This window comes from Myxine glutinosa, chromosome 2 (genome assembly GCF_964187855.1).
Source record: "Myxine glutinosa chromosome 2, kmMyxGlut1.1, whole genome shotgun sequence".
Classification (NCBI taxonomy): domain Eukaryota; kingdom Metazoa; phylum Chordata; class Myxini; order Myxiniformes; family Myxinidae; genus Myxine; species Myxine glutinosa.
The window spans coordinates 241090946-241117641 of NC_136262.1; the positions used below are offsets into that span (position 1 = coordinate 241090946).

Sequence of the window (26696 nt, forward strand, 5' to 3'; positions counted from 1 at the left end):
GAGTCCTTGCAGTGTTCATATGTTTTATTCCTCTCCCACCTCCCCCCAAGTCCTCCCGATGTCCCTGCTCTCAAATGTTGTGTTTGTGTCCTTCCCCCTCTCTCCCCATCTTGTCTGCCGCTCCCCTTGTTTTTTGTGTTTTGTGTGTCGGTTTGTCTTTTTGTGTGATTAATGTTAGCTCTTTCACGAGCCTCGATCTTGTATACAAAAAAAAACAAACAAAAAAAAACAGCTATGACATACAAAATATAAAACTATTTTATAACATACACATATAGATGTCTCATACTCATGAATGAAACTTTCACAACAAAATTGGATGTATCTTGCCTGTAGGGGCTAAGAGAAAAATAAATAAATGAAATCAGTCAAAATCTCAGATTTATGCCTCGGACACCCCCCCCCCCCCCTCATAGAAAAGTGGCTGCCATTTATTGTTGCTGCCACAATTCAACTGTACATCAGGGCTGGATTTGTTCTATAGATGTTCCCCAATCACCTGGAAGTGACAAACCAACTGTGTAGTGGGTGTTGCAGAAACCATTTTGAGCAGATTCTGGCTCCTGGACTATAAGCACCATTTACGCACCGTGAAGAATCCCCTCTATGCGTACGTAAAACATAGATGGTGCAATGCTTTTAGTTATGAAATCCTTGCTTTTCTCTGGGCGTAGGCGTGTCACACTTTCACCGTGAACGTGTCACGCTCTCACCGTGGGCGTGTCAGACTTTCACCGTGGGCGTGTGACGCTCTCACCGTGGGCGTGTCAGACTGTCACCGTGGGCGTGTCACGCTCTCACCGTGGGCGTGTCAGACTGTCACCGTGGGCGTGTCAGACTGTCACCGTGGGCGTGTCAGACTGTCACCGTGGGCGTGTCAGACTGTCACCGTGGGCGTGTCAGACTTTCACCGTGGGTGTGTCGAACTCCGACCGTCGGCGCGTCCATTGGCCCCAGGACACGAGTTAATCATGTGCTAATGAGCGAATATAGAGCAGCTGCGTGGTTCTATTCAACATTCGTTGTGGTTCTTCGCCGGTGAGGGTTGCATTTTCAAAGGTGCTCAGATTTGAGTTATTTATTTATGTTGTACCATCTGCGCACTGCTACCGATGCATTTTTGGTCCCGTCGGTACCTTGGATTCATGAGAAAACGATTCTTTCCCCACCCTCACTGTTTTCCAAATTACGAGTTTTACTTTACGCCTAATCAACATCAAACTGCGCCGTAAACATTACTGACACGTACGAAGACTATTTGTATATTTAATAAAACGCGTACGTATTATATAGATAGATCCCGTAAAGTTACATTTTGCGTTTGATTTGAGAGGAACCATTTTGATTTGTACAGTATAATGTTCGACAGGAAATGATAAAACCTACAAATAACAAAACGGTGATTAGTTTCGTCATGGAAATTATTATTTACTTGTAGTTGTACCCGTCGGGGTTTTGAAACGTTTTATTCACGGAATAAAAAAAAAACTTAAAATAGCTAAAAAGTGTCGACGTTCTGACATTCCAGCGTACGCGATGTGGATTGGGATACAGTGGTGTGGGAAGTGGAAGTGCTTTCGGGTCTGTACGGCGTGGAAAAGGCGGGATCTTGAGTTTGCCGGTTACAGTCCAAAGCGCAGTGGTTTATATAGATTCCAGTAGATCTGAAATCTCTCCCAAAAAAAACTTGGTAAACAATAAACAACAAAACGAATGCAATCCAGGTTTAAAGCGTGTTTGTGGTGACACACAGCCCTCGGAATCCCAGTTTTCTATTCACTTTTCGTGTCCGATTATTCGAACGTTGTCGAAGCTTGTGAGGAAGGGAGCGTCTGGGATACCGATTCGATGCTGATGCGACTTTTGGGGAAATGATGTGAAATGAAAAGATGAGCGGTTGAAGGGTTTCGTGGTGGTGTTGGAGAGTTCCAGGGTGGACACTGCAGAGGCGCCGGTTCGGCCCAGGCAGGGATCGAAGCGAGACGGGAGGAGGCGAGGGGGCTGCACCTGGTCTCGGACGGGAGGACGTTGCGTTGCGCACGCACGGTGAGTCTCCCGAAAGGGGTCTTCGTCGTGCTCCCGGGATGCTGTAAACCCGTTCTCGTCCCCACCGTACGTCCCTCGCCTTCCTTTGACCGTCTCAGTGTCTACCCGTCCGTACGTGTGCCGTGCGGCTCGGCCTCGCTTCTTTACCTATTGTTCGGGCCAGCAGGGCCCGATCGTGCGCCGACGGTTTCGCTCATCCGAACGAGCACCCGGAGCCCAAGGCTGAGTCCTCGGGTCGTTGTACAAGTTGAAGGAACCGAGTTATGTGGCTTAGGCCTTCAAATGGAGCGGTCCCACCGTGCGGCGTTGCATTCTCCGTCCATACAGTACAGGCAGCTACAGTGTCCGCCGTTCGTTGGGAGATGCTTATCCGCTTGTCGATTTGCTGTGTATGTTTGTCCGAGTGTGTGTCCGTGTGCCTGGAGCGTTTCCTAATGGACCCTGGAAGAAAAGCGACCTCTGCTCATCTCGGTTCCTTATTTTGCATGTGCCATGTCTTCTTATGGAGCATTGCATTTCACACTTTCCTCCATTCCCTCCCGCACGGTCACATTTTGTGTACAGGATGTCACAATTCGAAAGATACCTTCCTTAGGCTGGCAGTGGCACCCCACCTCAAACCTTTGGGAGAGACCCACCCAGATAAGTAGTACTACTACTAGTATTCTTCTTAAGTTGGAAACCTTTGCCCCACGTTGTAGCTCTCTCCATCCCCCTCTCCCCACCCCACAAACCTCACCAAACACTGTGTAGTTGCTGACTGCCCAACCCCATTGACCTCTCACTCCTTCTATCCCACCACCGCATGTTGCTCTGGGGTCGCCGGGGCCTCACCATGTGTCGCTTTGGGGTTTGCCACCACACATTGCTCAAGGGTTGTCTGCTCCATGCTGCACGTTGCTCCGGGGTTGCCAACACCACACCGATCATCACTCGGGGGTTGCCGGCGCTGCTTACCTATAGTATAGGGATATCGCTGTGTGTTGCCCTAGGGTTGTCAGCACCTCGCCACGCGTTCCTCTGGGGTTGTCAGCATCTCGACATATGTCGCTTTTGGAGTTGCCCGCTCCGCGCCTCCCTGGGGTTGTTGGCACCCCACTGTACGTCACTGTGTGGTTGCCTGCGCCCCACTGTGCATCACTGTGGGGTTGCCGGCGCCCCACTGCAAATCACTCCAGAGGTTGCCTCTGCACGTCACTCGGGGGTTGCCGGCCACGGGTCACTATGGCATTGTTGGCACCCCTCTATGCATTGCTCTGGGGTTGTCAGCGCCGTGCTGCTTGTCGCTCTGTTGTTGCCTGCACCCCCCTGCCCCTTGTCGCTCCAGGATTGCCGGGGCCTGGGCGCACTTCGCTCCGGGGTTGCCGCTGCTCTGCCACACGTCTCCCTGGGGTTGCCAGTGCCCCGCTGCACATAGCACTGGAGGTTGCCTCCGCGCATTGCTCCGGGGTTGGTGGTGCCCCAATCCGCATTGCTGCGGGGTTGTCAGCACCCCCCATGCGTTGCTCCTGTGTTGGAGGTGTCTCGCTGTATGTTGCTCTGGGGTTGCGAGCACCACTCCGCACATTGCTGTGGGGTCGTCGGTGAACCGCCTTCCATCGCTCTGTGGTTGCCGGCGTGCTGCCGTGCATCGCTCCAGGGTTGTCGGCGCCCCGCAGCGTGTCGCTCTGTTGTTGCCGGCACCCAGCCGCATGTCGCTCCAAGATTGCTGGGCCCAGGGCGCATTTCACTCCGGGGTTGCCCATGCCCTGTCGCATGTCTCCCTGGGGTTGCCAGTGCCCCGCTCTGCATCACTCCAGTGTTGTCGGCAACCCCTACGCATGTTGCTCCTGGTTTGTCAGCGTATCGCCGTGCTTCACTGGGGTTGCTGCTGCACTTTGCTCTGGGGCTGCTGGCTCCCGGCCGCGCATTGCTCTGGGGTTGTTGGCGCCCCACTACACGTTGTCCTGGGGTTGCCGGCACCCCGCAGCACATTGCTCTGGGGTTGCCAGCACCCTGCAGCACGTTGCTCTGGTGTTGCCGGCACCCCACAGCACGTGGCTCTGGTGTTGCCGGCACCCCACAGCACGTGGCTCTGGTGTTGCCGGCACCCCACAGCATCCCACAGCATGTCGCTCTGGGGTTGGCGGCACCCCAAAGCACGTGGCTCTGGGGTTGCCGGCACCCCACAGCACGTTTCTCTGGGGTTGCCGGCACCCCGCAGCACGTTTCTCTGGGGTTGCCGGCACCCCGCAGCACGTTTCTCTGGGGTTGCCGGCACCCCGCAGCACGTTGCTCTGGGGTTGCCGGCACCCCGCAGCACGTTGCTCTGCGGTTGCCGGCACCCGGCAGTACGTTGCCACCGGGTTGCCGGCACCCCGCAGCACGTTGCTCTGGGGTTGCCGGCACCGGCAGTACGTTGCCATGGGGTTGCCGGCAACCTGCAGCACGTTGCTCTGGGGTTGCCTGCACCCCGCAGCACGTTGCTTTGGGGTTGCTGGCACCCTGCAGTACGTTGCTCTGGGGTTGCCGGCACCCCACAGCATCCCACAGCATGTCGCTCTGGGGTTGGCGGCACCCCAAAGCACGTGGCTCTGGGGTTGCCGGCACCCCACAGCACGTTTCTCTGGGGTTGCCGGCACCCCGCAGCACGTTTCTCTGGGGTTGCCGGCACCCCGCAGCACGTTTCTCTGGGGTTGCCGGCACCCCGCAGCACGTTGCTCTGGGGTTGCCGGCACCCCGCAGCACGTTGCTCTGCGGTTGCCGGCACCCGGCAGTACGTTGCCATCGGGTTGCCGGCACCCCGCAGCACGTTGCTCTGGGGTTGCCGGCACCGGCAGTACGTTGCCATGGGGTTGCCGGCAACCTGCAGCACGTTGCTCTGGGGTTGCCTGCACCCCGCAGCACGTTGCTTTGGGGTTGCTGGCACCCTGCAGTACGTTGCTCTGGGGTTGCCGGCACCCGGCAGTACGTTGCTCTGGTGTTGCCGGCACCCCACAGCACGTGACTCTGGTGTTGCCAGCACCTCACAGCACGTGGCTCTGGTGTTGCCGGCACCCTACAGCACGTCGCTCTGCGGTTGGCGGCACCCCACAGCACGTCGCTCTGGGGTTGGCGGCACCCCACAGCACGTCGCTCTGGGGTTGGCGGCACCCCACAGCACGTCGCTCTGGGGTTGGCGGCACCCCACAGCACGTCGCCCTGTGGTTGCCGGCACCCCACAGCACGTTGCTCTGTGTTTGCCGGCACCCCACAGCACGTTGCTCTGTGTTTGCCGGCACCCCACAGCACGTTGCTCTGTGGTTGCCGGCACCCCACAGCACGTCGCTTTGTGGTTGCCGGTGACACGCTCCGCCACGCGTTGCTCCGGAGTTGCCTGTGCCATGCCTTGCTGCTCTTTCACAGCCTTGTCAGCACGCCACAGCAAGCCCCTGGCCTCCTGCCCCTTCCCGGGGTTGTCGCCCCCCCCCTTCCACCCCAGAGTGATGCCACCCATTTCATGTGTTGCCAGCACTCTGCAGTGTGTTGCACCTCTCCTCCCCCACACTGTCACAACCCTCTTCGCTGGTACTCCTTCCCCTTTTAGATGAGACCACTCACATTCCTCTGCACCCCATCTTTGCTTTGATCAGTTGCATCTCACTTCAAGTCCCCATTTCAACTTTAATCCATGCTATGATCTTTGAATGTAATTTACTAGCTGGAAACCCGTGGTAAAAATACCAAGATAGAAAAAGGAATTTTATTTAGCCTTTTATTCTTTGCTGGTTGAAAGAGCTCAAAAACAAGTACAGATGCATTCAAAGTACACCGCCTCCTTGCCAAATAAATATATAACATCAGTACCGCCGTGCAGCACAGTGTTTCATCCGAAGCTGTAACTTTTTGAAAAATAATTGAATAAGTTGTTCATTGAAAAATAAATAAAAAATTCATTAATTGACTAATCAATAAATAATTAATCGATTAATTGATTAATCAGTGAATCAAAAATATCCTTCATGGTCACATCACTTGGTCACTGTCGTTTCCAAATATCAGCTTCCTAGCTCAAAAAGTGCCTGAGATATTGCCCAAATGAGAAAGAAAATAAATAAGTGATTCATAACAAAAATAAATAAATAATAATCATAAAAGAATTAAGTTAATCGATTGGCTAATAGAATACCTAAACCGAATCTATCCATCGTTACATCCGAATCTGCAACTTAAAAAAAAAAAATTAAACCATTAATCAAATTTATAATTAATCGATAATCAATAAATCATAAATACCCTTTACAGCCAAATCACTTTTTTTATTTTTTTATTTTTTTTTGTATACAGAATCGAGGCTCGTGAAAGAGCTAACATTTATCACACAAACAAATCAAACAGACAAACAAACAAAGTATATAAAAAGAGGGAGCGGTAGACAAGATGGGGAGAGAAGGGGAAGCACACAAACACAACATTTGAGAGCAGGGACATCGGGAGATCTGTGGGAGGGAAAGGGCTAGGTTGGTGGAAGCATGGGAAGGGGGGAGAGGGTGGGAGAAGTATAAACACAAGGACACCAAGGACTTCCAGGAAAGAAGTTGGTATTTCAAAAAAGTGGATTTGGGGTGAAATTAGCGGGGGTAGAAAAGATCAAGGTTTTGGATGGGGGAAGATAAGAGATGGTGGTGAACAGCTGTTTTAAAGACCTGGAGGGAGGAGTGGGATTGAAGAGAGTGAGGGAGTTTGTTCCAGAGGTGGGAGAAAAGAGGAATGAAGGAGTGAAGGTCATCACTTGGTCATCGTCGTGTCTGAATATCAGCTTCCTTGCTCAAAAGGTGCCTGAGATATTGCCCGATGAGAAAGGAAATAAATAAGTACTTAATTAATAGATAATAATGCAGTAATTAATCAATTAATTGATTAATCAAAAAAGCAAAAAATTTTTTTTTTGCCAAAGGACGTGCTCACTATTGTGCCGAAATTTTAGCCTCCCAGCTCAAAGGATGGCTGAGATATCTCCCAGACAAACAAACAAACAAGCAAGAAAACAACCGGAGTGAAAACTGAGTTCTCCCTTTCAGCGCGTGTCATCGCTGGGGCCCCTTCGGTGCCCGGCAAAGATATCCTGCTGCGCCTGGGGATGGAATAGGAAAGGAGTGGTGTACAATATATAAGGTCAGGAATGGGAGCATGCGCCGGAGCAGCGCTTCGCCGCATCCACTTTCCAACGGTGCTCCAAGGGCCTCGTCTGGACATCCCCCAGGCTGATGCCTGGCCCATCCCTATCTCTTTGAGATGCCGATCAACATGCTGCAACCACGAGGCATGCAGTCTGTCCGTTGGCCTCCTCCATTCACGAGGCTCCATTGCTGTGAGAGTATCTGGTTAGCTGGATCAGCGTCCGGAAAACGAGCCACATGTCCATACAGCCGCAGCTGACGCTCACGGACCATACAGGAAACGAATCTCCTCTGAGTCTCTCTCAGCAACCGCTTGTTGGACACGAAGTCCGACCAGTGATAGCCAAGGATTCTCCGAAGAGACTTGGTTCCAAAGGCATTCAGTCTCATTATCTGGCCCTTGGTAAGGGTCCAAGTCTCGCATCCGTAGAGCAAGACAGGAAGCATCAAGGACTTAAAGATATAGATATATAAACTTATATATCTACAATATATAAACCAGAAAGAAGGATCAAAATGACCCAAGGTATAAAAACAAGAAAGAGCAATCAAAGATTGCAGACCCTCACCAGGACATGTTTGTGTAGTGTATTTTGTGGGGTGTTTTTTGCACATTCTTTCATTATTTTGTACAACCCCACTTTCATCAGTCACGCATGACACATTACGTCCTATTTATAAAACTGAATTTAGTATGTGTGTTTTAATTTTTTTTTTTTTTACGTTGTAGCCCATGGGGAAAAGTCATCTAGAACAGTTTGTCCATCCGTATGTATGTATGTATGTATGTATGTATGTATGTATGTCCCCTCAAACATGTACCAATCAAAGCTGAGGATCTGGTCACATGACAGGGTGATGTGATTATGTCTGATGTCATTACAGCGTAGAACGGCTTACTCCACATGCCATTTTGATCCTTATGCCGTTCAGGCCGAACATATCGTCGAACCTGTCATATATCGCAATCGCCATGCTCTACCTTTACGTTTTTCATTCAGTGTGAAACACAAAAAAACCAATTGTTAAAATGATCATCAAATATCAAAAGCATAGACGTTCGGATCTTCCAACAATACAGTACGTATAGGCCTTAGGCTTCATGCCTCACCTTCAGGCCGCTTGGGACAAATTAAGCCCAGGTTTCTTAATACAGTAGTATTGTTTTAATAATAATAATATTAATAATATAATAAATATATCCATAAGACTTTAATCCCAATGTCGTGAATGCAAAGTTAATAGATTGAAGCGGTGTATGGTTAATGAATCGATGATAAGTGGTGTATGGTACGAATAACCGCGGAAGTAAGGAATTAGCCTCGTTTTTTTATTTATAGTAATATCATTTTCGTAATATCATTTTCGTAATGATGATAACAAACATTATTACGTAACGTTAATCTTCTTCTTCTATATATATATAAAAGAAAGTTTTTGTTTGTTTGTTTGTCTGCACGCACTAATCTCCTGAACGGTGAAAGATAGGAGGAAACTTCTGAGACAACTAATGTCGGGACGGGCCCCGGGAAGGTTATAGGCTCGGTGGCAAGGCCGGTCGATACCGCCTCGGCCCGGCTGGGCCCATTTCGCAATAAATCTTCTTCTTCTTTCAAAATTCTCTTGAAGTACAACTTATGCACTTAATAGGAATATCTGACTGATTGCAACACATGCTTTCAAAATTCTCTCTCGCGGGGCACGATAGAAGAAAGAACAAGGAATCGTTGAGCACTAACTGATACTGGGCTCACGTCAGACCTATGTACAGAAGATTAAATTCATTCAAAAAGAACCCGGGCAACGCCGGGTGCATTCAGCTAGTATTATAGTAAATCTAATCGTAACACTAATCCCTTCATAGTGACTGCAAAGTTATGGGAGGTTAAAATATATCATCTTCTATACATTAAAGTAGCGGCAGTTTTGTGTCCGTCTGTCACGCTACGTCATTACGTCTATGATGTCATTACGGCATACGACAGCGTACGATGGCCTACTCCACCAACTGACATTTTTATTTACTAGTACACCTGCTCACTGCCGGTGTGGCAGGAAAGATCATTTCTCTTTGGGATATATAGATTACAATCGATCTATGGTCACGTCTCAAGAACATTGGGTGTGTCTTCATTTACCAAGTTTCTTGTGGAGAAATCGCCAAGTGGTTTAAGCATTCGAGCAATCACTCCATTCAAAACTTAAGGAACGGCTGCCTTGGCAAGTGCTAGCTAGCTGCTTGGTAAATGAGCACACTTCCTCCTTTTCAGTTTTGTGTTAAACAGCAGGATAGGCGGGTTTCATTGGTGGTTTTCAAAAAAAAACCTTGATTGGTGGGTTTCAAAATGCCGCTACAAAAAACGGCATTTTAGTGGCGGGAAGGGTCATATTATTTACCCAACCCTTGTGGGGTATGTAGATTACAGTAGATATTCGCTCAGTTCTTGAAGTAAAATTTACCTCACGGATGTCGGGCTTCCTCCAAATTTCTTTGCTTAATGTTATAAACAGCATTAGTGACTGTTTAAAAAGCTAATCATATGTGTTTGTGGTTTATAATATTTTTTACTTCTGGAAGAGGCTGTTGCTTCCACGAAAATGCCATGAGAAGCTATTTATAAATGTTAACACGGTGTTTGTTCAAGGAGGAAACCCCTTGGGGGATGTGGGACATTATTGGCATTAATATTGTTTTGTAATAATAATAATAAAAATGCTATTATCATTCGTTTTGTTATTAGAAACGGCCTTGGAAAAACACCACGATAAAGCTAGCTTAATACGGATATACACCTCAACACGCAATCCCATTGGTGGCAATGGTGGGGAAAACCCGCTTGGTATCTGGTGGGGGGGGAGCAAATTAATGTGCTACAACCTTCATTGTGTAACCTTTAGTCATCCTGTAAAGTTTGGTTGACATTGGATAAGCAACGACGGAATGTATCACGAGACAGACAGACACCAAATTGCGTATTTTAGTATGATATGCCGTACATGCCGAACATGTCGCCGGAGCGGTCAGACCTGTCATGTGTTTTTACACACGGAAAGTTGTACGTTGCAGCGAGTAGAGTAGGAGACCCACTCGATCTGTGGATCTTTGCCAACCAGAGTGAATTCCAGCTAAGTAGATGAACTGCACATGCTGCAGGCCGACTAACCCGCAACGTTGTTCATAATGAGATCATATAAATTCCAGAGCAGATTGAGAGTGAAACTTGGAGGGTTAATAGCTCCCAAGAAAATGTTGCTTTAAAATATAAATGTTGCAAAATGAGTACCCTCTCACTGGGTCCTCTCTCAAGGAGGTTGGGGCAGGATTTGCACTCTGGCCGCAGTGGTGTGTGTCGGGATGGTGCTGAGGTCACGTTCACTAACATGTTGACTAACTGACCATATAGATTATAGAATAAACCAGTGTCTCAATGCAATATCTTCACTTTCATGGTGACAGACAGCTTGGAGACTTAGAGTACTTCAAAATAATTTAATACTTACATTATTTGCTAACTGGTATCCCCACCCAGGTCATACTATCCTCTTCAACTAAAGTATCAAACAAGGCCGGCTACGCCGCTGTTAGACTTTCGGTCTTGTTTAAATGAGGCTGTCTTGGGTTTTTTTTTTTGAGTCATCAGGTTCCTCTGGCTCTTTTGAGTCCTACGGGTCTTTTGGGTCTTTTCGGTTATTAGGGTGTTTTAAGTCCTTGGGGTCTTTTGGGTCCTCAGAGTCTTCAGGGTCTTTTTTGGGTCCTCAGGGTCTTTTGGGTCCTCGGGGTCCTCTTGTTCTTCATGGTATTTAAGGGTCTTTGGGGTATTTTGGGGTCTTAAAGGTTCTTCAAAGGTCCAATGGGTCTCAGCAGTCCAAAGTGTCAAAAGGTACATTCTGATAGTACATAATTAATAGATGTACATAATTAATAGACAGGATGCCACTGACTTCAAACAGTACATAATTAATAGATATATTGAAAACTCACATGGCAGGAGAAGATAATATAGTGAAGTTTCTTTTTCTTCAGGCGATAACAGCTTCTGGCTGTCAGAATGTAAGACCAATCATGTTGAAATTTTAAACATGTTTACGACTACTACATTACTTTAAAGTTTCACATCGATCAATGAAGCGGTTCAATAGATAGAAGATTTTCGTTCAATCCAATATGGCCACCAAGCTATGTGACGTATGAATTATTTAAGGATACCATGGTATTCCCAAGGCACAGGGGAACATATGTGTGAAGTTTCCATTTAATATGTTCAGCCGTTCTGAAGGAGTGGCTTTTTAAAGGTTTATTCTTCAAAAAATCATAGCTGCCAAACCATGTGATCTATGATGTAATGTTCGTGGAACTTTTTGTTCGTCATGTGTATGTGACCATGCATGTAATGTTTCACCTCAATCTGTTCAGCTGTTTCTGAGAAAAAGGGTTTTTAGTGGTTTTAAGGCTTTTGTGTTAAAATATGGCGGCTGAACCACGTGAACGATGACGTCATTATTGTTACCTTTTTCCCTGCAAATTTATCCCTAGATAACGCTCAAGAAATTTTATCCTGAATGGATGAAGTTTTGCACTTGTCAAATTGGAGCTTGTCAAACTTGTACTTGTTGAACTTCTAATGGAGGCACCGATGCCCACAGAATCTTGTTTCTCACAGTCTGAGAGTCCTTTAGGTGCTTTTTTGCAAACTCCAAGCGTGCTTTCATGTGTCTTTCACTGAGGAGAGGCTTCTGCCTGGCCACTGCCATAAATCCCAGATCGGTGGAGTGTTGCAGTGATGGTTGTCCTTTTGGAAGTTTCTCCCATCTCCACACAGGATCTCTGGAGCTCAGCCACAGTGACCTTCGGGTTCTTGGTCACCTCTCTTACCAAGGCCCTTCTCCCCCGATTGCTCAGTTTAGCCGGGCGGCCAGCTCTAGGAAGAGTCCTGGTTGTTCCAAACTTCTTCCATTTAAGAATTATGGAGGCCACTGTGCTCTTGGGAACCTTCAATGCAGCAGAAATTTTTTTGTAGGCTTCCCCAAATCTGTGCCTCGACACAATCCTGTCTCTGAGCTCTGCAGGCAGATCCTTCGACCTCATGGCTTGGTTTTTGCTCTGATATGCATTGTCAGCTGTGAGACCTTATATAGACAGGTGTGTGCCTTTCCAAATCATGTCCCATCAATTGAATTTACCACAGGTGGACTCCAATCAAAGTGTAGAAACATCTCGAACATGATCAAGAGAAATGGGAGGCACCTGAGCTAAATTTAATGTGTCATAGCAAAGGGTCTGAATACTTAAGTAAATGTGATATTTCAGTTTTTTCTTTTTAATAAATTTGCAAAACTTTCTAAAATCCTGTTTTCTCTTTGTCATTATGGGGTATTGAATGTAGATTGATGAGGGAAAAAATGAATTTAAACGATTTCAGCATAAGGCTGCAACATAACAAAATGTGAAAAAAGTGAAGGGGTCTGAATACTTTCTGAATGCACTGTATAATAAATACATCATGTTTATATCGCTCAGATAGATTGCAATTGCACTTACCAGAGGCCTGAAGCATGAGGCGTATACGATTACAAGGGCACGTGACGCAGATGAGCTCCAACCTTTCCGTATTTGATGATCATGTTAACAATCCCATTGGTTGTGCTGAAGGGAAAACTTAAAGGGAGGGTATGGAAATTGTGAATATGACCGCCCCAAAGAAGTATTTAGCTTTGCATAAGACCAACATGACTGCCAAATGATGCCTTTAATAGATGGAAAAAATGTCACACACAAACGGATGGACAAACCAGCATATTAATATATAGATTGATGTATAGAGCAGTGTCAAATTCCAAAACATCATGTTTCCTAACAGCAACGGTATTGTGGCATATATCTTAAAAGAAAAAAAAAAAATTGGGAGCGATTGAAGCAGTCGTGGTGGTCTGACTTGTACTGATTCGATTTTGTACTCTGCCCCTTCCTATTCCATCTCCAGGCACTGCACGATGTCATCGCCGTGCACGAAGGGGTCCCGGCGATGACGCGTGCCGATAGGGCACTCAGTTTTCACTCCGTTTGTTTTCTTGTTTGTCCAGGCGATATCTCTGCCATCCTTTGAGCTAGGAAGCTGAAAGTTGGGCACAATTATTGAATTAAGTGCTGTGGCAAAAACGTTATTTTTTATTTTTTGATTCATCGTTTAATTGATTACTTAATTATTATCGATTTACTATGTGCTTATTTATTTTCTTTCTCATCTGGGCAATATCTCAGGCACCTTTTGAGCTCGGAAGCTGATATTTGGACACTACAGTGAACAAATGATTTGGTTATAAAGGGTATTTTTGATTTATTGATTAATCAATTAATCGATCAATTATTTAATTTTTGATTAATTACTTGCATTTCTAAAAGTTACAGATTCGGATGAAATGGTGTTGGTTTAGGTATGTATGCTATTCGCCAATTAAGAAATTAATTATTTTACGATTACTCTTTATTTATGTCAATTACACAATTAATCAGTCAGTTATTGTACACCATTCCCTTCAAATTATTAGAATATTATATTATTATTATTAGAATAAATTAGAAATAGACCCTGGTGTTGGGCTAGCGGCTAGGGTGCCGGCTGAGGATCCTAGGATCCTGGGTTCGAATCCCGGTCGATTGCTGAATTAACGCCAGGGGGGTTGACTCAGCCTGTCATCCTTCCGAGGTCGGCTAATTGAGTACCAGTTCACTGGTAATTCCCTGTTTGTCGTTAAAAGGCGGCAAAAAGGGTTGGCGTCAGGAAGGGCATCCGGCCGTAAAACATTGCTTCAAAAAGGGGACCGAAAAACAACAACAACCACGGTTCCCGATTTATTCACTGACAGGTTTTCACCTATATATGTAGGGCACCCCTTTATATTAACTTTTCAACAGCATTACATGGTTCCTCCAAGGAACACAAGGGTAGACCAGCATGCACATGAGATTTTTTTAAATGTCCCTTCTTTTCTATTGTTTGGCATTTTCTACAAGATATGGAATATCCCTTCTTTTCTGTACTTCGGCACAAGGCGCATACCATATAAAGGGGCCTTTTCTATGCCCCTGGCATTTCCCCCCAATAATACATGTACTCTTTCGAAGGAAACGGCGTTGTTGGTGATGGCGACACTCGATGCAACACTTAATATAATTCAAGGACTGGTGTATGTTTGTGTTTGTCTGTCGCACCACTCCTTTTACAGTTCTGGACCGATTAATGTCCAGACTTGCTACATAGCAATAGTATGACCCCGATTCGTGTGTAGGGGTGTTTTAGCTTTGCCGGTAGTCTGGGGGAGGGGGCGGTTGGAGGGGTGGCGCAAATTCTCGATGTAAACGTGTATCGTGTAGTGCAGCCTCCAGGTGGAAGAGAGCATTACAAGTCCCCACCCTTTACAGTACAGTACCCTCTTTCCCATTATTCTCTTTACAATACAGTACAGTATCCACATTTTTCAGTGCAGTGAGGTGTTTTCAATTACGTCGTGAGAGGTATTTTGAATTACGTTTTAATAAGGATAACAAGACAACCCCCCTGGCCGCTCTTGTCGGGAGTGTGTCCTTCTGGTTTGAATAAAAACAAGGAAGTAGGAAGAAATGAGATAGAAAATAGCAGTAGTGTCATCAATTGTATTTCACTTTGGAATTAACCTCTTTCTTTTCATTCTCTTTTGCCATTATATGTATGTTGTATATTCCAAACTTAGTTGACAGGTTGGGTGTATCATACGAACTGCCTTTAGAGGCCATTTTTTCCTGCAGAGCGGAGGTTGGCCTTTTTTGGGCACCGTGGTCCCCTTTTTGAAGCAATGTTTTATGGCCGGATGCTCTTCCTGCCGCCAACCCTGTTAGTCACCTCTTGCGACACGCAGGGAATTACCAGTGAGCTGGTACTCAATTTGCCGACCTCTGAAGGATGACAGGCTGAGTCAGCCCCCCTGGCGTTAATTCAGCGATCAACCAGGATTCAAACCCGGGAGCCTGGGATCCCAAGCCGGCACCCTAACCACTAAGCCAACCAGGCTTTGGGTGTATCACACGGATTAATTTATTTGATTTTGTTGAATATCCGAATTCGGTTCTGTGATACTATAATTTTGTTTTTTAGTTATTCTTCACCATTGAGAGATAGGGGCCAAAAACGATATATAGCACCATATCTCAAAAAGTTGTCAACTAATTCGGACGAACCGTGGTGGGCAGGTTGGGTGTATGACGAGGAAGAATTGTTTAGATTTTGGTGTTGACCGGGATCCGGATACGACATTTTCTTAAGTGAGTCTTTTCATTTTTTAAAATAGCATGATATTTAGAAACTTTGTGGTCAGATTATAACAAAACTAGGTGGATGAGTTAGTTAGGTGACAAGAATAAGCCGATTAGATATTTGTTCAGGTCCAGATCCAAATCCAAATCCGGCCTATCGGTGGGATACAATACATAAACTGTTGAACCTGGCAGGGAGGTATGCTCACTACCCAGTGCGGTTTTAGTTTCTGCTCTATTTCTATGATAGCACATCTGAAGGAATTAATGTCAACACGCCAATGACATTTTCACCCAATGATATGCTTGAACAATTAGACAAGCAAAATTTGACAACATTTAAAGGGTTAATATTATTGGCAAGAGGTGTAAATTTTGCACCTTCTAAACAACAATCAATACTTTTGAGTGATTCCTCACCGCCCGCTAAATCGCACGCACGCACGCGCGCGCGCGCACACACACACACACACACACACACACACACACACACACACACACACACACACACACACACTCGAACACAAACGTACTCGAACACCAACGCACTCGAACACCAACGCACTCGAACACCAACGCACTCGAACACCAACGCACTCGAACACCAACGCACTCGAACACCAACGCACTCGAACACCAACGCACTCGAACACCAACGCACTCGAACACCAACGCACTCGAACACCAACGCACTCGAACACCAACGCACTCGAACACAAACGCACTCGAACACAAACGCACTCGAACACAAACGCACTCGAGCACAAACGCACTCGAGCACAAACGCACTCGAGCACAAACGCACTCGAGCACAAACGCACTCGAGCACAAACGCACTCGAGCACAAACGCACTCGAGCACAAACGCACTCGAGCACAAACGCACTCGAGCACAAACGCACTCGAGCACAAACGCACTCGAGCACAAACGCACTCGAGCACAAACGCACTCGAGCACAAACGCACTCGAGCACAAACGCACTCGAGCACAAACGCACTCGAACACAAACGCACTCGAACACAAACGCACTCGAACACAAACGCACTCGAACACAAACGCACTCGAACACAAACGCACTCGAACACAAACGCACTCGAACACAAACGCACTCGAACACAAACGCACTCGAACACAAACGCACTCGAACACAAACGCACTCGAACACAAACGCACTCGAACACAAACGCACTCGAACACAAACGCACTCGAACACAAACGCACTCGAACACAAACGCACTCGAACACAAACGCACTCGAACACAAACGCACTCGAACACAAACGCACTCGAACACAAACGCACTCGACCACAAACACACTCACACTTACTTACTCACTCACTCACTCTCTCCACTTTTGCAGTCTCTCTTACTGTGCAGGGGTCCTGATGTGCACACACATGCTCATTCAATCTCTGCAGCTTTGTTTTGTGTTGCACGTTTTCGTTGTTTTTCTTGTTTTTGTTTTTTTATCTTTGGGGAGGGTGAGGTGGGAGCAATTTGAGATCTCTTTTAAGTCCCATTTTCTGCTGATCAAAACGGCAATTTAATTTTTTTTCCAACCTGCGAATTATGGACACATCCTTGAATCTTACATTTTGCCTGCTTGCTCTGTCTGCATTCATTCCTGTTGGATTACCTTAAGTTACTTTTTGGCAATACTGTATTGCATTTTCACTGCATCTCATTTTTATTTTTATTAATACAACGAATGGTGAACTGTAATGCAAGACCATGCATACTTTCTCAAAGTGCACCGAGCCATTATTTCCTCATAAATTATTCTGCTCATTGATTATGAAATTCTTCTTCCTTCCACTACCTAGTTTAAATGATCGTTCTTTATAATCCATGCAAATAAGTTGTGTGTGGTGTTTTGACTGTTCCCAAAGTTGTTGCCAGAAAAACCAAGGTTGCGCTCAGTTGAGGCCAATTGGCATTTTCTTCAATGTGAAGACGTGGACTGAGTAGCACACGGTTTATTTATTCTTCATACCTTCTTTGGTACTCGCATTCAAATTGAAGTCCTCTCCTCTCTACCGAATCATATCTGCTGCTTGATGCAACTACCAATCATTTGATGCCTCTTTAATATACACGATCCAAACTGAATAAGTTGTCAGCATGATGGAACAGCTTTTGTAGGCTGCTAAATCCCAGGAGATGGTGCAACCATTGCATCAACCCCCTACCCCACCTTTCTCCCTTCCAAAAACAATTTTCGCAAAGTGACAGAAGGTCCTCTTCAGCCATTCTATCCCCACCCATATGCCATGCATGTTTAGGCTAGTGCAGCCAAACCTGGATGATATGATTTTGGGCCGGCGTACATCTTGAAGCAGTTCTACATCTGATCCAGATGTTAAGTGCATGGACGAGACAGGAAAAGGACTTTGGCGAGTGATCAACTTTTACAAATTTTTTGTATGTCTGATGCAGGGCAAACAAATTGACGGTGTTATAGGTGTCTTCACGTACATTTGGCTTGATTTTTCGTCGTGCAAAACATTGGTATAAACACGTTAAAGAAGCTTCTGTCACAAACAAACAAACAAAGAAGGGAAACAGAAGTAAGGTTAATTTGTGAGGAGTAGACTAATTTCTGATGTAGTTTTTCCAATATTTCAAGAGGAGCTGGATGGATATAATTTTTTTTTTCCCATTTGTGTAGCTATTGTAAATGGACTGTTTTAATTTTTGGTTTGCCTTGTTCTCTCTGCTCCTAATACCGTTACCATGTGTGCCATTCCTTGGTGCGCTGAAAAGTTTTTGCGGAATTGAAAAGTAGAGTTTGCGTAGAAGTTGGCACCTTTTTATGCAGGCCTTTTATCCATCTGTAAGCCAAGTATCTACTTTAAATGAGAATTTTTATTTTATTCAAATTGCTTACTTTATCTCTGGATTTTACTTTGTGCCATCAGATGTTATTTGGCACGATGCCTTGTTTAGAACTGTTGTTGCTGCTGCAATAGTAATGATGTCATTACATCTCTCCAAAGCTTGCCTTGTGATGTACCTTAAAAAAAAAGAAGAAGTAATATTCTTGCATTGATGCATATCTTCAAGGAGTATAGTACGTTTTTGGTTGAAAGGCATCTGCCATCTGTTTGCAGAGGGCCCAAGTCTCCTGTTTAATGTGAATAGCATTTTGGCATCAGGCTTGACAGAAGTTATGCCATGGTGGGAAATGGTTCGCTAAGGTCACTGCAAAATAGCACTGATGAAGAGCCAGAAAGAGTCGATACTGCTGAGCCCTTCTTATTTCACGAGCCGTAGTAGCACAAAGCAGTGGGTTTCAGAACCCATCACTCAAAGGTGTTTCTTCGGCCAGGGGAGATAAGATAAGCGCTAAAGGAAACAGCAGCTCCTGTAACATACGCATCGTTGAGAAACGAGTGTGGGCTCCCTTGCTTTGGCCTTTTATCATACTTCATATTTTTCACAACAACGGGGTGCCTGCTTTAAAACAAATTGGTGTTTTGTGCCATTTTCTTATCTTGGGCTTGCCTTTGGGCAGGCGCCTGACGGTGCATCTCTCTTGGCCACTCTTCACGTGCTTTGCCGTAATAACTCCCTTTCCTCCTCTTGGCAAATACTCAAGCTCTGTGCTGCAGGACAAGGTGTAGGCACTTCTTCTTTTCCTTTTTTGCTTTGCACACAAATTTCCACAAAATACTAGTTATTGGCACATCCTAGCAAACTGTTGCTGATGATTATGGTTAAAATGATGACTATTCATAGTTTTATAGATTATTAGATATTTTGCAGACATTTTACTCTGCTTGCTTGCATATAACTAATTCCTCGGTTAGGAAAAGGTGGGAGAGTACACGGATGCAAATTTGATTGCATTGGACAGTAGCGGCATAATGATGCGTACACACTCGAAGAAGGAAGTGCGGAGCGAGAGATCATGGCGTGAGAGAGATCATGGTGTGAGAGAGATCATGGTGTGACAAGTAAGAAGTTACTTTTATTTTCAGTTTTTATGTACTGTAGCATGCATTAACTGCTTTTTAATGGCATTCACGGTCTCAGTGTGAATCTATGTGTGGCAAGAAAATAAACAAATAATACTGTATTCTAGCAAAGCTGGACTATGCTGCTTATATGAAGCTAAAATGCTCATCACCTTTCACCTTCACCTTCACCTTCAGCCCTGGGCCAACTTGTAAGCAAACATTGCACAAGGGAATGCAAAAGAGCTTTCAAATGGTGCGGTGAGCAGGTGGGAATCTGCAGTGACCCTTTTCATTCCCTCTTTATTTGAAGATTAATTGCTTTTTCCCTGCCTTGTTTTTGACCGTGGATGTGAAACGTGTTGAAAGAACCATTAATTGGTTGATTTTTCTCTTCATCGTGCTCCTGCTCACTGGAAAGGGCGTGTGGTGGCCTTTGTCGCATGTTATATGTATGCAGATGTGGAAGGACCCCAACTCTTCTCTAATTGCCTTTCCCTCTGAGAATCTTTTTTTTTCATATGCCAAACTCTGCTGTCTTCGATATAATTATCAGAGATCTGAAGTTATAACCATTTTCTGCATGTTGTTTCTCTTCCCCTGATTGATATGCCGAATATATATATATATATATATATATATATATATATATATATATATATATATATATATATATATGTATATACATACATACATATATAATATATACACACACACACACGTACTGGCAGAGGCCCATGGTAATAATAGCATGACATGAAAAAATTAAACCCTTCTTTTGCACTGGTTGAAAGAGCTCAAAAATGGGAGGGTATATATCTCTTCACAGGAAAGCAAAAAATATATTTTCAGGATTGATCAAGGCAGTGGCCTGTTGCCTATACACTGCCCAGGTTCAACTTTTTGTGTCATTCCAAAAAAATTACAATTTTCCTGGAGGTTTAGATTGATTTGAAGGAAGTTTTGCTAAATTTCCTTCCTGAAGAGCGTTTCTGTGTTTCAGGGTATGTCAAACAGAAAGACAGCATGAACCTGTTATGCCGAAAATTGAAAATTTTCATCATATATGTCAGTCTGTCTCGTTTGTATGTTTGTGTGTTTGGCTGTGAGTGTGATAAATCGTGAACGCTTTCAACTCTCTTCGTCCATCTTCACCAGAGGATTCCACAGGACAAAAGTGAGGCTGTCAATGTTACTGGACTAGATATGTCATTCAATTGCTTAATTGCTTAATTATTATTGATTTATTAAGTACTTATTTATTTCCTTTCTCTTCTGGGCATTATCTCAGGCACCTTTTGAACTAGGAAGCTGATATTTGGACATGATAGTGACCAAGTGATTTGGCTGTAAAGGATATTTTTCATTTATTGATGAATCAATTAATCAATTCATTATTTAATTTTTCGATTAATTACTTGATTTGCAAAAAGTTACACATTCGGCTGAAACTGGTGGTTTCAGTTTGCTATTAGCCAATTGGTTAAGAAATTAATTATTTTATGATTGTTATTTTTTTTTTTAAATTACACAATTAATCAATCAATTATTATTGATTCTCTCCATTTTCGTCATACCTGTCAGCCATTCTACCCAATGTCCTTTCTTGTATATCTGTCTGTCTGTATGTTACCGAAACACTCCAACACCTCTGGATGGATTAGGATAAGGTTTTTTTTTTCTTTTGTATACAAGATCGAGGCTCGTGTAAGAGCTTATATTAATCACACAAAAAAAAAAACGGACTCGTAAAACATATAATGGGAGCAGGAGACAAGATGGGGAGAGAGAGGGAAGCACACAAGTACAACAGTAGAGAACAGGGACATGGGAAGGGGAGGAGGCATGGGAAGGGGAAGGGTGGGAGAGGTATAAAACACATGGACATTGCCAGGACTTCCAGGAAAGAAGTTGGTATTTCAAAAAAGTGGATCTGGGGTGAATTAATGGGGGTAGAAAAGATCAAGGTTTTGGATGGGGGAAGATAAGAGATGGTGGTGAACAGCTGTTTCAAAGACCTGGAGGGAGGAGTGGGATTGAAGAGAGTGAGGGAGTTTGTTCCAGAGGTGGGAGGAGTGGGATTGAAGAGAGTGAGGGAGTTTGTTTCAGAGGTGGGAGAAAGGAGGAATGAAAGAATGAAGGTGAGCAGAGAGTCTTGATTTTGGCAGTTTCACCAGAAGAGGGTTGCTGGCAGATATTGTGTGACCTGTAGGAATATTTGGGGGACAGAGCACAGACAGAGCTGGGGGTGCGCTGCCGGAGAGGAGTCGGTAGAAGACAGAAAGACCACCACTTCATGCGTTGAGTGAGTGAAAGGCCCTCGGAGTTAGCTTCATCGTGAGAGATTCCAATGATTCTGAAAGCTTTGGTTTCTACAACGTGAAGCCGAGCGAGGTGTGAGGCAGGAGCATCAGCCCAGAGGGGAGAGCAGTATTCCATTGAGCTGTGGATGAAAGCCTTGTATGTGGTGAGGAGCGAGCATTCACTAGTGTGAGTGAGGGTCACTTGTATGTGATGTGGTGAGGTTCTAGAGGGGTTAGCAGCTCCTACAGCTGAAAGGAAACTTTCAAGAAAAATGATGGGCTGTTGCCTCCTCGCTGTTGCTGTTTTGAACAGCACCACCTTTGATGAAGTTAAATGCTACAGGATGGATTGAATTTCCCCATACAACTGCCTGATTGTCATCTTTTGTGGTTATTCTTGCCACCACCATGGCTAGCTCTTTTCCCTCCCATCACTGGTGGCGGGCACTTTTCCTCGTACTGTATTTTTACCGTGCACTCGAGAAGCGAAAAGCAGGGTTAGGCATTCATTTGTACGTGTGGTGTACGTACGTGCGTGTCTGAATGAAAATGAATGAATTTTGCATGTACGTGCGTGTCTGCATTTTAAAAATTCATTTTCTCGGCAACCGTTGGTCCAATTAACACTAAATTTTACCATAGGACCACCTCTGCCTGTATAATTTTTTTATTCATAATTATGACATCATAGGTCACGTGGTACAGACACCATCTTGGAAAAACTTTACATCTCTATATATCTCCGAAACCGCTCAATGGGAAAAAATGGAAACAAAGCTCATTGTCAATTACTCCCCATTGGGAAAAGATATGTTAATTATGACATCATAGGTCTCATGGTACAGGCGCCATCTTGGAAAATCGAAAAACATTGCACCTCTATAATCTCCAAAACTGCTCCATGGAAAAAATTGAAACGTGGCTCATTGTAAAGAACTCTGCATGGGGAATAAGTGTTGTTAACGATTACGTCATTGGTGCCTTAATTATGACGTCATAATTCGACGGTGCATAATGACAACACTTATTCTGATCAGTTTGAAATTTATTGAGCGTGATCGACACAACAATTATGTTAGAGAATATAAATTTATGATTTAATCGCTCACGTGGTCTGGCAGCCATATTGGATGAAAGAAAAAAAAACCCTTCAAAAACAGTTGACAGCGCAGGGTAAGTATTCTATGAACACCAACTAGTTATTAATTTTGTTAAAGCGGTAAAGCCACTTCAATATTTGGCTATGTCCGTCCGTCCATCAAAAATGAAGAAGGAGAATCTAACCTACAGTGTTTATTTCTTATGGTGTTTTAACCTAATGGTGGTAATGGTGCTTAATTCTAACCCACAATGTTTAATAACCGAGAGATTTATTTGGCTTTGTTGTCTTCTAAAGTGTCATTCTAATGGGTTCTGAAGGGTATCCACCGCCACTGATATTAATTAATCTTGGGAATTCTTCCATATAAACCTTTTATGCTCGCATTGATCCCATCTCGTCTTCAATTATCTTACCTATCCTCCCGCTCTTGGTACTCTGATTCCTGTGGTGAGTCAGTTACTCTAAAACAACTTCCATTCTCTTCCTGGAAGTCAAATAAAATTGAAGACAACCCTAGATCATTGCACAAAGCTCACAACATGTGTGTCTACTGTCTGGAGAGCGAGAAACCAACGTCTGTCCAATCTCAAGACTGAGCTTTCAAACTTGTCTCCCTCCTCTAAAACCAGGTGGCACCTTGTCAAGACTTGCCTTGCACCCTCTGCTCTCTCTGTGCTTTGTCCCCCTCAGGTATCTGCAGGGTGCACATGATTCACCAGCAACCCCCTCATAGTGAAACTGCCTAAATCCAGAAACCACTGCTCACCTCCACTCATTATTCCTCTTTTTCCCCACTTGTGGAACCACCTTCCATACTCTCTTCAATCTCATTCTTCCCTCCAGGTCTTTAAAACAGCTGATCACTGCCATCTCAAGTTATCCCCCATCCAAAATCATGATCCTTTATACTCATGTTAAACCACCCCTACACTTCCCCACCCCTACATTGTGTAAGTATCCATCTTGTCTACCCATTGCGTTCTCCCTTGCCCCTCATCGTTAACTGCATCCCTTGTTTGTCAGTTTCTGTCTAGTTTCTCCCTCTGCCCTGCTGTTGGTATTTCCTCATTCTTTGGCTGTTCCTTTTGTTATGCTGTGTCCTGATTTGTTCTGTGTCATAGCCCTTCCATGAGCCGAGACCATATAGTAAAAAAAAAACAAAAAACAACTCTCCCCCTCCATCCCCATTCAAAGAATGCCTCCACATTCGGCATTCACATCATTTTCCAGGAATGGATCCCCCGTGAGTAGATGTATGCAGTAGGTTCCATGCCAGGCCACCCCCCCCCCCCACCCCCCCCCCCACCCTCCCCACCCTCCCCACCCTCACCACATTCCCCACATCCCTCTTACCCCCAAACCGAAACTGTCTCAACCCAAAAAACAGGAAGTGACTCACCACAAACCGGAAGTGACCAGTTAATTATTTATTTTCCAATTTTCACATTTTCTCGATTTTTCCAATTTTCCAAATTTTCAGATTTCACAATTTTCAAAAAATAAAAAAAAATTGATTTTCAAAATTTCTGATTTGTCAGATTTCGTGATTTTCTGGAATTTTTTTGTCAGGGTATATAAAATGGCCAAACCCATTTTCAAAATATTTCAAGATATTAACACAATTAGACAGTTGGTTGAATCGCTTCTAATATGTATACATAATTATAATACAAATAGAGATAACAACACACATGATGAATGATTACCCGCTATATATTTTTAACCTTATATAATTGGATGATTTTTTTTACCCGTGTGGGAAAGTAAGATAAAATTTAATAATCATAAGAACCTCCCAAATTCATTAAGATGCCTAATAGATGGGTCAAGTGGATGTGGAAAAACCTGTTTGCTTTTAAAGATGCTCCTTACTCCAAAATTTTTAGATTATGAAAATTTAATAATTTTCACAAAGTCAAGTTTTCAACCAGAGTACCAACTACTATCACAAGGTTTTAATGCCGGCCTTCAAAAATAAGATATAATCGGGTTATTTAAGCTTCAACATGAACTAAATGAGCTCAACATTGAGGATGTAATACAACTATTTTGTGATACTCCACAAAAATGGAAAAAGAAATCAAAACCCACATCACCTACAACCATAACTTGTATTCTCACTGATAATACGGATGATATACCTTCACCTCAAGAGTTAGATGAAACAAAAAAGAACCTCGGTATCTTTGATGATTGTGTTAATGAGAAAAATCAAACGGTTATGGACAGCTACTATACAAGGGGGAGACATTCTTATTGTAATTGTATTTATCTTAGTCAATCATACTTTCAACTCCCTCGTCGCTCAATAAGAAACAATGCTAATACTTTTATTTTATTCAAACTAAATGCATTAGATATAAACAATTTTTGGAGGGATAATTGTTCTACATTATGTAGTAAAAAGGAATTTGAGGACCATATGAAACATACGACTGAAAAATATAAATATATCGTTGCTAAAGAAGATGATATAATAACTAATAATTTCTTTACATAAATAAAATGAATGCTGAAGAATGAGCAAGAAAATTTAAGGAACATCAACAATTACTTTCAAAAGTTGTTAAACAACAGGAGGGAATAAGGAAGAAACGGAGACAAAAGCTATTAGGTGAAGACATATTTGAAAGAAAACAAGAGAAATTTTTTTAACCTCTTTTACAATCTACCGAACAAAAGGGGGTTTCATGATCAACTTCCTGCGATAGAATATACTCCTAAAAAAACTTCATATGATAAAAGATTTTAGTCAAATGACAGAACAAGAGCTTGGAGATTTAGGAGTATTAAAATCTGATAATGAAGATTCATTCCAACAACTTGAGGAGAGAAATCACCCCCCTGATTATGTTGTGCAAGCTCTTCAAAACAATGAATATTCGGTTGATTCAAAAACCAAAGCGGGTCTCACCCCAACAGAAGAACCAGCAATGTTTTATCTTGTTAGAGAAAAGGTATATATATTTAATGCTAATTTGTTATTCTTAAAGTCTAACCTATTACCTATTACACTAACCCCCAGATTAATGTTTCTTCTCACAAAAGATGGATATACTAATTCAAAATATTTTGATGAACCGCTTGATATGGAAAATGTGGAAGATAAGGTATATATTGATGTACGACACTCGCTTGATTATCGCGTTTTTGTTGCCGGTAAAAGCAAGAAGAATGAGAAGGAAAAAAATATTCTTAATGCTTTAAGTAAGCTTGGTTCGGGCATTAGTTTTCTTCCGAGTGGTTCATCACAATTAGTTAATAGACTATTACTGCTGTTAGGTAGTAAGGAGGCAGGAAACAACAATTGTTTTAATGAAATATCAGCCATTTTAGATCAGTTGATGAATAGGAAAATAATTAATAAATGTCAATACAAAGATCTTTTATCTCACATACAATAAAATGAGAAACACAACTCTTAGATTTGATTTTACGAGTGATCACACTTCTCCATTCCAATACCCGGTACAACTTGATCCCACAAAATAATATGAAGCGGCGTTATTGTCTTTGGAGGCCTATAATACCTTGTTTAGTATCACAGAAAAGAATAACAAGTTTAGTTATGATCCGGGAACTGGATATAAAACTATAGAAGTACCCCCCGGAGCTTACGAGATACCTGTACTATGTTCAGAAATTTCTCGCGTTATGAAAGAAAAAGGTGATGAACCAAAAAATATCGAAATAGATACTCAAAAACATACATCAAAATCAACTATTAGGCTTGAAAATAATTATAAAATAGATTTCACGATTACTAATTCATTTCGCGAGATGTTAGGTTTCTCCGCAAAAAGCTTGAGGATAATAATACGTTTGTCAGTGATAACGTCGTTGACATATCCTCAGGTATGAATT

General features: G+C 43.7%; 1 protein-coding gene across 5 annotated transcripts in view; it reads left to right on the forward strand.

The window, feature by feature from the left end:
• The first annotated feature begins 922 nt into the window (after positions 1-922).
• CTBP1 (C-terminal binding protein 1) overlaps positions 923-26696 on the forward strand; it is a 372662-nt gene continuing 346888 nt past the window's right edge. For 3 of the 5 annotated variants that reach the window (XM_078772389.1, XM_068106030.2, XM_068106038.2), the window contains exon 1: positions 1584-2046. The gene's annotated coding sequence lies outside the window, so the exon portion shown is untranslated. Of the gene's footprint in view, positions 1060-1583; positions 2047-26696 lie in introns of those variants that run through there. The other 2 variants (XM_068106031.2, XM_068106032.2) reach the window with 2 other exon arrangements.